Here is a 13,935-nt window from a genome sequence, read left to right on the forward strand (position 1 = left end):
CATCTTACATAATTTTGGGGATATGGAATGAATATTTTAATTATTTCTTTATACCCGTAAATAGCGTAATAACTTATATGCATTGATTATTGGACATACTATATTTTTATTAAAAATCGTAACAAACTGCAAGTTTAGTGTGTGAGGAAATAAGGACCTCTAACTGATAACTACTACAGGTTCGCATAAGATATCTCTAAAGAACCGATAATTATACTTTTCATACGTTCTGGGACCTCGCATTAGTCCGTCTTAGCCATAAGTGGTTATTTACCCTAACTAAAATGGCACGAGTGCTAGACTCTGAGTCGTTATGGACTGCACATTAGTCCGTCTTCGTTGAGACTAGTATAAATAGCCCTATCCAACATGGAGCGGGTGCTAGACGCCGAGCTGCCATGGATTCCTGATACCGCACAAGACATACTAAAACGGGTAAGATAATATTGCTTTTAGTATAGATACTATCGTAAAGTTTATTAGTGGCATGAGAATAGCCTGCTCTATAATTTAAATCGCTCTTTTTAACAGGCATATAAGAAGAGGACATTTTCGATCATAAATGAGAGTGCCCATTTTTTGGTGGCTCCTTAAATAAAGTGAAGGTAATTTTAATATTACTCTATTAACTTTATACCGCTATCTAGTAAGCACAAGTTAGTGGTATTTCTTATCTTAATTATGCTTTTACGTCTATGGCTTCCAATAACAGGTCCAGATATTACATATCTAGAAATCTAAAGTTGCGATGCAAGTGGGGAATAAGCTACTAATCAGGTAAACTTTATCAAATAGTTTTTTCCATGAATATGTAGATATATGGGTAGATTAAAAATATTGAGACCCAGCTAGTATATCTGATACTAGAGACTGCTACTTAAGATATATCTAGCTATTTTTCTGATAAATAAGGAAGGTGATACGTGTTGTGTTCAACTTAGATTTATGAGTCCGATATCTCTTTTAGAATTATATAAAGTAGCACCTTCGAGTGACATGAAGGATTTCCAAGTCAACTAATATTGTCAGAGCATTGGTGTGCCGCCTTCTAACCTATAAATACGATATGGCTTTGTTTCCAATAGGTAGATAATTAGCGGCAGTATATAGTAATCGGTAACACCATAGTATAGATATTATTAAAATACTAAAATACATGTATCCCTCTAAATAGGTTGCTTTTCATCACAAAAATAACAAACCGATTAGATATTACCCCACAGAGACCTTTCTCAATTGGTAAGTCTAGCATTATATTAATCTTTAGTAATACTGCCCCATAAAGGAGGTTTTTTATACGACCATGTATTAGGCTGTTTAGGTAATTTCTCCATTTATCTGCACGGTGTATTCTTTGGTGGATGACCTTATCTGTTCTTCTTGGTTTTATTCAGCAATAGCACTTCATCTTGAGGTCACATTTCATAACCACCTGGTGATGTAAAGATAATCATTTAGCAGTCATACTAGTTTATGAAATATGTTTTTTCCCTGTGTTAACATGTGAGATTATACTGTACATCTGACGTTAATTTGATTAGTATTTAGTTAAAAATGAACTTACTATGGTTTACTGTATCAACATCTAATCAAGTGTATATGTCACTTGCTTTTAGCCCTGACGAAGTCCTTAGGCTTATTAGCCGGACGAAACACTTGTTGGCAATGAATTGTACATTAAGGAAATGATTGGAAGAACTGTGGGCTGTGACTGCATATGAACTGTGAAGAAATAAAGAAGAAAATATTTTGAAAATCACTTAATTGAAGAATCAGTATTTTGATTGGACCTTTTGTATTTTTTACCTAGAATTGCTCAGATTAAGAATTGTTGAGAATTAGATAAAACTGGTATTCTTTGTATGCCTGTTTAATTACAACTGTTGACAAGGGTTGTATCTTTACCTTTGAGCATTTACTAGACGACCAGACAAGTTCTATAATATAAAGGAACACTACCTTTTGCGCATAAGTTTCCATCTTGTCAGTCTTTGTGTATAAATTGCTATTTAGGGACTGCAGCAAGGAGTGTTAACTAGAGAGCTTACTATATCTAATAATGTGTTCCAGATCAGAACGGAGTAAAATAGCAGAGGTTATGTTTAAGAATTTAAGTGCAGGAATATAGGTAAATAAAGCAGTCACACAGAGTACATCAAAAAGCAATGAAGGTCTAAAAAAATTTTTTATAAAATTGGAACGTCTTAAGAAAACAGAGATCTCTAAATGGTGGGACGGAGCCACCCTGAAAGAATATATAAGATTAGAGAGAATACCTAGGGGTCTCCGTTCCAATGTATTTCCTACCTATGATGACCTAGAGGAATATTTACTTTTAATATGGGAGAAAGAACTCACAGGGAATTCTATGAGATTAATGAACATACTTATTGAGAATTCCGAAAGAAAAGCGAGCCAAGCAGCAGAGCAGGTAGATATACTGGAAAAAGAAATGGAGGCTTTAAATGTAACTGAAGCTACGAAGAAAAAATAATACCATTCTAGAAGGAGTATTAACCAAATACGAGGATGAAATTAAGGACAAGAAGGCTCGTAAACTTAAACGAGATGAAAACGACTACCGTAACGGAAGAGCTTTCACTTTTGCCAAAAAATTTGACACTTTCGTTAAAAATGATTTACAACATAGTGTCAGTAAAACCTCACTAGTGAGTGGGGTCAGCTCTGCCTCTTCTAGCAATGTATCAGTAGGTAATGAAGATATCAATACAGAAACACCAGCGAATACATCTACAGGGAGTAATTTTTTTTTTTTGTGTAATTTATATAGCGCGCAGCTACCCCAACGGGGTGTCTCGGCACTTCTGAGTGAAAGCAGAGTGATAGTCCTGGGGGAATTAACAAAAGAGAAAAGTTTATAGTGCCTTACGAAAGGGTAATTCTTCCTGGATCATCCTAATTGCGATCGTGAGTTTGTTCCAGAGAGTTGTGGCACAGACCTGGAAGGTTCTACCTCCAGAACGTGCTTTCCTGAATCTTGGTATGGAAAGCAGATGTTGGGAGTTGGAACGGAGGTTCAGAGAGTTACAATAAGGACGGATACTAACAGAGAGGTAGGCCGATCCCCTACCCCTAGTTGCTCGATGGGCTAAGGTCATGGCTTTGAATGCAGCTCTTTGATGGATTGGAAGCCAATGTAATGCTCTGCGATGTGGCGAAATATGGGTGCGTAGGGAAACCCCGCAGACCAGCCGAACAGCCGCATTCTGGACTGTCTGGAGCCAATGTAGGAGGCCCGCGGGCAACCCTAAATACAGGCCGTTCGCATAGTCCAGGTGAGATGTAATCAATGCCTGGACTATGGTTTTCCTGGTCTCACTAGGGAGATAGGTGATGAATTTCCTATTCATCCTGATCTTGGAAAAACAAGCGGCTGAAACGGTCTGTATTTGGTTGCTAAAAGAAAGATTAGAGTCCCACTTGACCCCTAGATTTTTTACAGAGTCCTTAGGGACAGGGGGAAGGCTGAGTTCCTGTGGCCACCAGAGAGTTGAATCAAGAGGGGAGGGTTGATGGAAAAAGAGAACCTCCGTTTTCGCCGCATTCATCCGGAGGCAGTTATGGTCCGTCCATTTTGAAATGTCCCGCAGACAATCCTTCAAAGGATCAAAAGTAGTTTGCGTGGCACTCTCATAGGAGAAAAGCAGCTGAATATCATCTGCATAGGAAGTAGCTATGATGCCCGACCTTGCAATGAGTTCAGCCAGAGGAGAAAAATCAACATTGAACAATAGTGGGCTCAAAGCCGAGCCTTGAGGGACACCCCATTTCAGGGTACGACTAACAGAGGTAAAAGGGTGAGTATAGACTGCCTGGGTGCGATTAGACAAAAAAGAGGTCAGCCACTCCAGGGCCTTCCCCATAATACCCTTCGACCGAAGACGGTAATTTTTTACGCGAGGTCCAAAGAATATGGATAGGGAACAAGAAAAGCAATGTATAAAGAGGAAGACAAGGAGAGGAAGTAGGGGCAAAGGGAAATCAAGGTCCCAGAGAGAGAGTGAATACACGCTCGTGGAGCAAGAACAAGCAATAAAAGAGAGCTCCAATGATATTCAAATAGTGAACTTATCTATTTTTCCTCTAACAAATGAAATGAAAAATGTCTTAAGTAAGGGTATGAGCTTTTGCCCCGTTGCGCCATGTGATTTGACAACTGTAAAGATTGATTTGTATAAGTTTATTCGGAGTCTTAAGTTGAAATATTTCTTTGCATTTGATGGAATAGAAAATAAAAAACAAACACCGGATATTGTTGTGGGTAGACTTTGTATACAGGAAATTCGTGATACAGCAATGCTATTATCTATTTCTGAATGTGAAGAGGATCCAATTACTGTGCATAGGATCCTACAGGAAATACTAATGAAACATTAGACAGTGGCCTCAAACCTAAATCCAAATGGACACCACAATTGGGTAGTGGTAACAATATCGATGCTTTTCATAGGGTAGTGAAAAATGAGTTGGATAAGATTGAGAAGAAAATGAATAACCCGAAAAACATGATGTATATGGATAATCTATCCAGCAGAGATCGTAATGCCTTAAAACAGTTAACATTGAATAAAGACATAATAATTAAAAGAGCTGATGAAGGGGGAAACATAGTTATTTTAGATAAGGAATACTATGAGAACGAAATATTGGAACAATTAAGTAATGAAAATTTCTATGTGAAATTGCCCAATAATCCTATCTTTAACATTACCAAAGTGAATAATGACCAACTTAAATCCTGGTATTTTGCGGGTCTATTAAATGATGATGAGTACAAATATTTGTTAGTAGATAGACCTAATTTCCCTTGCCTATATTGTCTGCCAAAGATTCATAAACATGCCACTAGACCTCCAGGCAGACCAATAGTGTCTGGGGTGGGAGGTCCGACAGAAAAAATCTCAGAATTTGTAGATACATATCTACAACCATATGTAGCCAACCTCCCCTCGACAATACAAGATACTAAACATATCTTAAATATCATAGTGGATATACCTTGGGATGAAACCATGATGATGGTGACAATATATGTTGTCTCATTATATATCAACATACCTCATGAACTAGGATTAGAATCATTGAGATATTATTTATATAAGAGACCCGTACAACTACTTGACCATTCGAACATGTTGATAGACATGGCCAGAATAATTCTTGAACACAATGTCTTCCTGTTTAAAACAGATTGGTATCAACAGACATGTGGTTCGGCAATGGGCTCCAGATTTGCACCGTCTTTCGCCTTTCTTTTTATGGGACGGTTCGAGGCGGTGCATGTCTGGGGTAACCATGGGTCTGAATGGCATGACTCCATCATGCATTTTGGCAGATATATAGACAATTGTCTCCTAATATGGACAGGTTGTGAAACTAAACTTAAAGAATTCTTTGGTTTTCTCAATACTAATTCACATAACTTAAAATTCACGATGCATTATAGTACAGAATCTCTTGTCTTCCTAGATGTGGAACTATTTGTAGAGGAGGGTAATCTGAAAAGTAGAATGCAGAGGAAAGTAACCTCCTGTAACTCATTACTACATGCAGACAGTGCCCACCCGAAGACCCAGATTAACGCCATCCCTTATGGCGAGTTCTATAGAGCTCGTAGAAACTGTACAAAGGAAGAACATTTTGAAAAGGTGGTACTAGATATGGAAGAAAGATTTCTATTGAGGTGTTATGATAAAAAGGTTCTCTATAAAGCTAAAAATCGAGCTATGAAATTGAATAGGCTGGATGCTTTAAGACCAAGAGAACAAGATAAACTTGAAAAAGTACCTGTGAAATTGGTAACTAGTTTTCATCCCTGGTCGCATAAAATATTTAACATCTTAAAAAAACATTTGCATCTCCTTACATCAGATGACAAATTACAAAAATGTATCCCCAAATATCCAAGTGTTACTTACAGAAAAGAAAAAACTTTGGGTAATATAATCAGCCCAAGTTATCATAGGGACCAGAAAGCTAGACCTACATGGTTACATCAACACAATTTGGGTGCATTTTAATGTAATAATTGCAGTATGTGCAGAGCGGCAATTAAGGAGAAAAAAGACTTTGAGTATAATGGATCCAAAAAATATATAATTAGGCAACATATTGACTGTTTAACTAAATATGTAGTCTAAGTTATAGTGTGTAAATGTTTAAAGATCTATGTGGGAGGCATCATCAGAAGCATGAAAGAACGTATTTCTGAACATTATCGTGATTTTAAAAATATGGATGAAAGACACCCTGTAGGGTTACATGCAGCAAAGTGTCCAAATAAAGGCTTCTCTTTTCATGGACTAGAAAGTATCCCTCCGAACATGAGGGCAGGGAATAGGGAGCTTAGAGTTCGTAAAGCAGAAGTACGTTGGATAATCAGATTACAATGCTGTAGAACAGGGGATTAACGTAGATAGTGAGATGCAATACTTTTTGGGATGAAAATATTAGAATGTAATGACCATACTAATACGAAAAAAAGTGTGACTAATAACATCTTCAGTAATTTGCACTTTATAATTTCCGTATTGATACTCAATGTTTAGAACTCAATATATTGTACCTTGAATGCTGTTTACATAAATGTGTTATGTTATGTTCTGTACATAATCACAAGTTCGCTTTGCTTTCCTGTTTTAGCGAAACCGTATGTTAGGATTTTAATATCATAATTTCTAGCTTAAGAAGATTTTACCAGCATATGCACGTAATTATTATATAAGGGTATATATATATACTCTCTGCATTTGGGACTAGCTATATCATTCACACTGTGAATTACTAATAATGAAGTCCGTGCTTTCGACTGTCTCTAATAGTGTATACGAATGATGGTTCGTCATATACTTATATATGAATTGTTCTATAATTTCTTTTTCGATTCCTTCTTTTCTCTTCTCTCTATTATCTGAGTCACTTATTAACTCATATTGTAGGACTTATATATAGGTCAAAATTAGAAACCATATATAATATTAAACCAAGACGTTAGAATTAGGCTCTTCCTTCGTTTCAGATTAACTCATGCCAAGATGGCGTCGTTAATTGTCAACCTTTCACTAGAGCCTATTCTAGTGCAGTTAATAAACTTTGGAACATCTGACATAATTTTGAGGATATGGAATGAATATTTTAATTATTTCTTTATACCCGTAAATAGCGTAATAACTTATATGCATTGATTATTGGACATACTATATTTTTATTAAAAATCGTAACAAACTGCAAGTTAAGTGTGTGAGGAAATAAGGACCTGTAACTGATAACTACTACAGGTTCGCATAAGATATCTCTAAAGAACCGATAATTATACTTTTCATACGTTCTGGGACCTCGCATTAGTCCGTCTTTGCCATAAGTGGTTATTTACCCTAACTAATATGGCACGGGTGCTAGACGCTGAGTCGTTACGGACTGCACATTAGTCCATCTTCGTTGAGACTAGTATAAATAGCCCTATCCAACATGGAGCGGGTGCTAGACGCCGAGCTGCCATGGATTCCTGATACTGCACAAGACATACTAAAACGAGTAAGATAATATAGCTTTTAGTATAGATACTATCGTAAAGTTTATTAGTGGCATGAGAATAGCCTGCTCTATAATTTAAATCGCTCTTTTTAACAGGCATATAAGAAGAGGACATTTTCGATCATAAATGAGAGTGTCCGTTTTTTGGTGACTCCTTAAATAAAGTGAAGGTAATTTTAATATTACTCTAATAACTTTATACCGCTATCTAGTAAGCACAAGTTAGTGGTATTTCTTATCTTAATTATGCTTTTACGTCTATGGCTTCCAATAACAGGTCCAGATATTACATATCTAGAAATCTAAAGTTGCGATACAAGTGGGGAATAAGCTACTAATCAGGTAAACTTTATCATATAGTTTTTTCCATGAATATGTAGATATATGGGTAGATTAAAAATATTGAGACCCAGCTAGTAAATCTGATACTAGAGACTGCTACTTAAGACACATCTAGCTATTTTTCTGATAAATAAGGAAGGTGATACGTGTTGTGTTCAACTTAGATTTATGAGTCCGACATCTCCTTCAGAATTATATAAAGTAGCACCTTTGAGTTACATGAAGGATTTCCAAGTCAACTAATATTGTCAGAGCATTGGTGTGCCGCCTTCTAACCTATAAATACGATATGGCTTTGTTTCCAATAGGTAGATAATTAGCGGCAGTATATAGTAATCGGTAACACCATAGTATAGATATTATTAATATACTAAAATACATGTATCCCTCTAAATAGGTTGCTTTTCGTCACAAAAAGAACAAATCCATTAGATATTACCCCACAGAAACCTTTCTCAATTGGTAAGTCTAGCATTATATTAATCTTTAGTAATACTTCCCCATAAAGGAGGTTTTTTATACGACCATGTATTAGGCTGTTTAGGTAATTTCTCCATTTATCTGCACAGTGTATTCTTTGGTGGATGACCTTATCTGTTCTTCTTAGTTTTATTCAGCAATAGCACTTCATCTTGTTGTCACATTTCATAACCAACTGGAGATATAAAGAAAATCATTTAGCAGTCATACTAGTTTATGAAATGTTTTTTCCCTGTGTTAACATGTGAGATTATACTGTACATCTGACGTTAATTTGATTAGTATTTAGTTAAAAATGAACTTACTATGGTTTATTGTATCAACATCTAATCAAGTGTATATGTCACTTGCTTTTAGCCCCGACTAAGTCCTTAGGCTTATTAGCCGGACGAAACACTTGTTGGCAATGAATTGTACGTTAAGGAAATGATTGGAAGAACTGTGGGCTGTGACTGCATATGAACTGTGAAGAAATAAAGAAGAAAATATTTTGAAAATCACTTAATTGAAGAATCAGTATTTTGATTGGACATTTTGTACTGTTTACCTAGAATTGCTCAGATTAAGAATTGTTGAGAATTAGATAAAACTGGTATTCTTTGTATGCCTGTTTGATTACAACTGTTGACAAGGGTTGTATCTTTACCTTTGAGCATTTACTAGAAGACCAGACAAGTTATATAATACAAAGGAACATTACCTTTTGCGCATAGGTTTCCCTCTTGTCAGTCTTTGTGTATAAATTGCTATTTAGGGACTGCAGCAAGGAGTGTTATCTAGAGAGCTTACTATATCTGACAAAGTGTTCCAGATCAGAACGGAGTAAAATAGCGGAGGTTATGTTTAAGAATTATGCAGCCTGATTCATGAAGTAAAATTGCGCCCGCAATCGCTGCGAAAATGCAAATGCGGGCGCAATTTCCGTAATCGGCATTCAACATCAAAATAGCGAATGCGCAAACACAGATTCTGCGAAAATAATAGCGAATTCGCTATATAATCGCAATCGGTATTCAAGAAAAATCGCTATTAGCGAAAAACCCAAAAATCGCTATTTGCACCGCGCAAAATAAGGACAACTCAAAGCAGGTGGTAACCATAAAAGCCATGCAAAAAAAACTTTCAAAAACCGTTGTCCTATCACCAACAGGTACTGGCCTGACCAATCACACATAAGGACCATCATCATCAGCAGCATTAGGAGTCCAACAATGCCAGGAATGTACATGGTGGTGAGGCGTCGAAGGCTAGAGCGATTAGCACGGAGGAGACGCAGGATCCAGGACAGGATATTCCGCCAGCGGGTCACCTTGCTGGGCCAAAGCAGAGAGCAGATATATGCTAAATACAGGCTGAATGGGGAAATGATAATGCAGCTAATACAGGACCTTGACCCCCTGATGCAGCACCCAACAAGCCGTACCAATGCGGTGCCTACACATGTGCAGGTATTGTGTAGCCTGCACCTCCTGGCCTCCGGGAGTTTCCAGGGGATAGTAGCGGCTGCTGGGGGGATATCCCAGCCCACCATGTCACGCTGCCTCCACACTTTTGTTGACGCCCTGCTCACCCAGCTACACCGTCACATCAAATTCCCCGCCAGCCAACAGGAATTGGACATGACCAAGCTACAATTCTACAATGTAGCCCATTTTCCACATGTGCTCGGATGCATAGACTGTACCCACGTCGCCATCTGCCCACCAGCTGGCATGGAGTATATGTTCCGCAATAGAAAGTCCTACCACTCCCTCAACATCCAGATGGTCTGCAATGCTAAGACATACATCACTGACATTGTCGCACAGTACCCAGGGAGTACCCATGACTCCTTCATTTTCCGGCACAGCGGCCTCCACACACGACTGGTCAGGGGAGAGTTTGGGGAAGGACACCTACTTGGTAAGTACACTTTGTTGAAAATGTCACATTGCTAAGATGTAACAGCGCAGCACAGGCAATCACCATCTGCTCCTCTCATTCAGGTGACAGTGGCTACGCCCTCCGTGAATACCTCCTGACCCCATACCTCAACCCTGCTACACCCCAGCAACGGCGCTACAATATTGCACACATACGGACAAGGATTTGCATAGAAAGGACATTTGGCCTGCTCAAGAGCAGGTTCCGCATACTGCACAAGACAGGTGGGGCCATGTATTACAGTCCTGAAAAGTGCTGCCGCATTGTGGCTGTCTGCGCAATACTACATAACATTGCAACCAAGCGCCGGATACCTGTTGACATCTCTGGCAGTGAATCTGAGGGGGACAACCGGCCACCTGCAAATGCGTGCCATGCACATGGGGAGAACCCAGCAGAAGGGCACAGACGTCGCAACCACATCACAGTGAACAGTTTCTAGTACAACCTCTTCCATCACCCCACAAATCAACAATACATGCAAAATGTAATGATGACACAACGCTAATGTGTGTAGCAAAATAAATGTATTTGTTCAATTCACAAAAATAAAAATAAGGTTCCAGTCCAAATAACTACAACAAACAGTATTACAGCATACTGCTGTGTATCACTACATGGCAGGCTTAACGTCAGCCTGTGCCAATGATAGTCTGAAGTTCTCAGGAGTGCCTACTGCGCGTTGCGCCCAAGCGCCTCTGAGGGGCATCCTCCTCCGGGGCTTCAGGACCTGGCGTGGGCCTGGTGCTGCGGCTGTGTGGTGGGACCTGTGAGGCAGAGTGTGAGCTGACGCTGGACGCCCCCTCACTAGCATCATCACCCCCCACAGTGGATGGTATTGCTGGAGGGTGAAGTGCAATGACGGCCGTGGTGAGGTGCTCCAGCACCCTAGTCATGTCCTCACTGCACTGTACTAGTTGGTGCTGCTGGGTCAGGGAGCGCCCGCCAACAGAGAAGTAGCATTTGCTGCTACATAACTTGCCCTGCTGTAAGAGGCCAGCCGGCTCATAAGTTGGCGGTGGCGCCGGCGTGCTCCACTGCGCTGTCTCGACATGGCAGCGGTGTTGGCCTCCATGGCTGCAGCCATGCGGGCCATTCCCTCACCCACACCTGCCATGGCTGCAGTCATGTTGTCTAATCGTTCACCCACACCTGCCATGGCTGCCCTCATGCCGTCCATGTGGCCTGCAACTGTGGCCACATTGCGCCCTATCATATGGAGCTGCAGCTGAATAGCTCCTTGCTGTTGTGCCTGGCGCTGGTGAATCCGCAGCATGCGTCTCTCAACGCTGAGCCGCGCCAGTCCCTGTTCATTGGCCCGCCTGCTTGCTGGAGTGAAGTGCTGGCATGACCTGTCACGCCTGCCCTGCTGGCCTGAGTGTGTGGCTGGCCGCTGTGTGGAAAGTGGCGCAGCCCCGGATGTTGAGGCGACAGCTGCTGGGGGTATGACCGCAGGTGTTGCTGGTGCGCCAGATGCAGGGGGTGTGACTGCTGGTGTGGCTGGTGTACAAGATGCAGGGGGCACAGTGGTGACTGCCCTGGCTGCGGCTCTAGGTGGAGCAGCGGTAGCAGGAGGCACAATGGTGGCTGGCCTGGCAGTGGCTGCGGGTGCTGCACCAGTCGCAGGGGGGACACTGCAGGTGGTTCTTGCTGCTGGTGTTGATGCAGCGGCAGGGGCTGGTGCCTGGGTTGGTGGTGGCACCTCCTCCTCCTGGACCCCCTCATCGATTTGCAGCCTTTCGCTGTCGCTGCTTTCGCCACCTGTGGGGGTAAGTGGTGGATCATTAGTTGCATGTATCTGGCAGACGTGCAGTTGCTACATGCATGCTGGGTGACATTCCCTGAATGGCAGTGGCTTTGTGTGCTTTGGGACCTGTCTGGCTGCATTGTGGTACTCCAACATTGTGGCCAGACTACATCTCCCACAATGCTTCAGGACATTCCTTGATGTGAAACTATGGCATGCCTATGGGACATTAGGGGAGCCTATTTGGTCATGGACATCCATAGGGGGCAGGGTCGCAGTCGCATGCCACTTACCTTGGGTGTCTTGGGTGGTGCGGGATGAGTCTAGTTGTGTAAATCCTACACAGGCCTCCTTCTCCAGGGTGTCCTCCACCTGGTCCTCCATGGCAGTATTGGGTGGGACAGTTGGTCCTCCTCCTCCAGTGCCCGAGGACTCCCCAAGGCGCGCCCCCACCTTCTCCTTGGCACGGCCTCGGAGGTCGTACCAGCGCTTCTTTAACTCCTCGAGGGACCTGTCCGCCACTCCCACGGAGTTCACAGTCGAGGCAATCCCCTGCCATATCCTGCGCTTCTCCTGTTCAGGGACCCTCCTTGAATCTTTGCCAAACAGTCTGTCATGGTTTGCCACCACCCCCTCTATCAGGTGTTCTAGCTCCTGCTCCGAGAATTTTAATTTCCTTTTGCGCCCAGACGAGCTGCTGGTGCCAGGTGCAGGTTCCTCAGCCATTGTAGCAGGGTTGTGGTTCTGTGGTTCTCTCCTGAATAGCTGCAGCTCTCCAACTTGCTCCCTCTCTGTCAGCCTCAGTGTGGAGAATGGTGGTGGGAACCGGCAGCTTCCTGGTTGTGATGTCATCACTGGGCTCGAAATGCGACTTCCCGTTTTCCCGATCTCGCGAGTTTGCGATCTCGCAAATAGCGATATCGCAAATAGCGATATCGCTATTTGCGAGTTCGCAATCCCGGCGCGGGTAGCCGAAAATAGCGATTTTTCTGCGATTATCGGTCATCGCTAACGGAATTTGCGATCGCGTGCGATTCGCTTTTTTTTATCGCAATTCTTCATGAATTCGGATTTGCGATTTCTGAATAGCGATTCGCTTTTTTTCGCTATTACAGAATCGCAAATGCCGATTTTCATGAATATGGCGGTAAGTGCAGGAATATCGGTAAATAAAGCAGTCACACAGAGTACATCAAAAAGCAATGAAGGTCTAAAAATGAAATTTATAAAATTGGAATGTCTTAAGAAAACAGAGATCACTAAATGGGGACGGAGCCTCCCTGAAAGAATATATAAGAGTAGAGAGAATACCTAGGGGTCTCCGCTCCAATTTATTTCCTACCTATTATGACCTAGAGGAAGATTTACTTTTAATATGGGAGAAAGAACTCACAGGGAATTCTATGAGATTAATGAACATACTTATTGAGAATTCCGAAAGAAAAGCGAGCCAAGCAGCAGAGCAGGTGGATATACTGGAAAAAGAAATAGAGGCTTTTAATGTAACTGAAGCTACGAAGAAAAATTATACCATTCTAGAAGGAGTATTAACCAAATACAAGGATGAAATTAAGGACAAGAAGGCTCGTAAACTTAAACGAGACTAAAACGACTACGGTAACGGAAGAGTTTTCACTTTTGCCAAAAAATTTGACACTTTGGTTAAAAATAATTTACAACATAGTGTCAGTAAAACCTCACTAGTGAGTGGTGTCAGCTCTGCCTCTTCTAGCAATGTATCAGTAGGTAATGAAGATATCAATACAGAAACACCAGCGAATACATCTACAGGGAGTAATTTTTTACCCGAGGTCAAAAGAATACGGATAGGGAACAAGGAAAGCAATGTACAAAGAGGAAGACAAGGAGAGGAAGTAGGGGCAAAGGGA

This window comes from Lissotriton vulgaris, chromosome 6 (genome assembly GCF_964263255.1).
Source record: "Lissotriton vulgaris chromosome 6, aLisVul1.2, whole genome shotgun sequence".
Taxonomy (NCBI): domain Eukaryota; kingdom Metazoa; phylum Chordata; class Amphibia; order Caudata; family Salamandridae; genus Lissotriton; species Lissotriton vulgaris.